Source organism: Pipistrellus kuhlii, unplaced genomic scaffold, assembly GCF_014108245.1.
Source record: "Pipistrellus kuhlii isolate mPipKuh1 unplaced genomic scaffold, mPipKuh1.p scaffold_m20_p_15, whole genome shotgun sequence".
NCBI classification, from domain to species: Eukaryota; Metazoa; Chordata; class Mammalia; order Chiroptera; family Vespertilionidae; genus Pipistrellus; species Pipistrellus kuhlii.
In genome coordinates this window covers 31,310,409-31,312,972 of record NW_023425460.1, presented here as the reverse complement: position 1 = coordinate 31,312,972, position 2,564 = coordinate 31,310,409, and positions in this window count along the sequence as shown.

Genomic DNA, 2,564 nt, shown 5'->3' with positions numbered 1-2,564 from the left:
GTGTAGAACGATCTCCATCTGTTCCAGGGGTAAGCCCTCCCTGACGCAGTAGTGCATAGATTCAGCGGTGTTCAGCAAGGTTTCCTGATTGTGAGTGAATGGAGTGGGTCCCGAAGGCTCCGTGCCAACCCATGCTGCACCCAGGGACCGGTTCTGGCTGGCTGGCCACTCTGTCAGCATCGTCTCCCAATGTCATAGGTCCTCAAGGGAGACTTCCGAATGAACAGCTGAAATGCTGAGATGCATGGATCACCACTGATATTGTTCCCATAGCACGATCGGGGGAGCATCTGAAATCCCAGAGAACCCTTTCAGCAATAGCCAGTAGTTTCTTGATAAGAAAAGGATTTCACAAAAAAACAAAACAAAACAAAACAAAAAAAACCACACTACCCATTTTTGTACATGGACATGTTAAACAATGCGCATATATACATATATTTTTTAAATCCTTACCAGAGGATATTTTTTTCCCATTGATTTCTAGAGAGGGTAGAAGGGAAGGAGGGGGGGCAGAGAAAAACATAGATAGAGACACAATGATTGGTTGCCTCCCACATACTACTGAGTCTGGGGAACCTGCAACCAATGTATTGTACATGCCCTTGACTGGGAATTGAACCCTCCACTCTTCGATCCACAGGCCCACATTCTAACCACTGAGGGGAACTGTGCACCTTTCACACATTTTCTGGGTATGCAACTGGGAATGCAGATGTTCCTGTGGAATGGCTCTGCCTTGCCCCATGTCAGCAATACAGAGCACTCTCTTTAAAAAACAAAAAACAACCAAAAAAACACATATATTTTATTGATTTTTTACAGAGAGGAAGAGAGAGGGATAGAGAACTAGAAACATCAAGGAGAGAGAAACATTGATCAGCTGCCTCTTGCACACCCCCTACTGGGGATGGGCCCACAACCAAGGTACATGCCCTTGACCGGAATCGAACCTGGGACCTTTCAGAGTCCAGAATGCTAACCATTACACAATGGAACCAACTGAACCTGGGACCTTTCAGTCCGCAGACTGACACTCTATCCACTGAGCCAAACCGGTTTTGGCAATACAGAGCACTCTTGCTCATTTCCCAGAATGAACTCATTTGTTCTAAAAGTGCTGCTGAGCACAGCAGATGTTACTGACGATTGTGAAAGGACGTGTGCTCCTTCATCACACACCATACAGCACACAAGTTCATAACCCGCACTGGGCGTGATGGGGTGCCGACCCCTGGCCCAGAGCTTGGTAGGATTTTATTTTTATTTATTTATTTTTTTTGCCATGCACCCCACTTCAGGGCTCAGCCTCGATTATAAAAGCAGGTTCCAGTTTCCCCCACCTGCTTCACCACCCCACCTCTCAGCCACTCCACTGCCCAGCCCTAGCCTCTAACTAACCCAGCCCTTGCTTACCATGGAGCAAGTTAGCTCCTCTCATCCAGTAGCCGTGCCCATCAGAAAACAGGTGCTCTGGCTGAGACCGCCCACCCCCTGTCGGAGGCCATTCAAGAGGAGGATTAACACAGGACTTTATTCTTCTGTTTCTCAAGTAATCTCTCTATCTCTGGTCAAAAGAGAAGCAGACGAAGATGTATCTTTCCTCATTGGGAAACGGTATTCCTCAGGCCATTCACCCTTTCTCTACATTTTTTTTTTTTTCTTCCTTCCTTGTGGACATACACCATGGGCATGGATTAGTGCGCAGGTGGGGTCTGGGCGGCCAATCCCAATTGGGGTTGAGTGGAAGGGCCACAGGCAGTAAATTGGCCTGCCCTGCACCCAATCAGGGTGGGGGGCCAATAGAGGACTGGGCCAGCTCAGGGGAGGGGCCAGGTGGTTTGCCGCCCCCCCCCCCTCCCCGCAAGGTGTCTGGAGCCAATCAGAGCCGCAGTGCACATCAAAGCAATTGGTCTTTCTGGTCATTTCAGTTGTTCCCATGTTCCGGTCGCTTGGCTTTCATATACCGTGTTTCCCCGAAAATAAGACATCCTCCGAAAATAAGGCCTAGCGCATGGAAAGATAAGACATCCCCTGCAACTTTGGGAGAAAAAAAGTAATATAAGACACTGTCTTATTTTCGGGGAAACAGGGTATATAGTTAAGAAAGATTTATCTGAAGAGGTGATATTCTGGCTGAGATGCAAAGGATAAGAAAAAGGAAGACTAGCAAAGAATAGGAGTAAAAATTCCAGGCATTCCTGTCCACGAAGCCCAGAGCAAAGGAGGCCAAGAAAGCAGTGTCCAGGCTGTGGGTTCTGGGGCCCCACGCTCACCCAGCAGATTTCTTGGACCTGGGCTCCATCGCCCTCCCACAGTTCCAGACCAAGGGGGCTCTTCCGGCCTCCGTGCCTTCGCTTATGCAGCTCCCTCCATCTGGAATGCGCTTCCTCAGCCTTCAGGTCCCAGCCAGGCTTGACCTCCGCTGGAGAATCTTCCCCGAGTCCCTTGGGGCTCACCCCACAATCTGTGGCCACCTTGGTCAGTCAGACACATCCATTTTCTCAAAGATGCTCTCACAGGGTGGTGAGGTCTTGGGGATGCTGGGCTTGCCTCTGTACCCC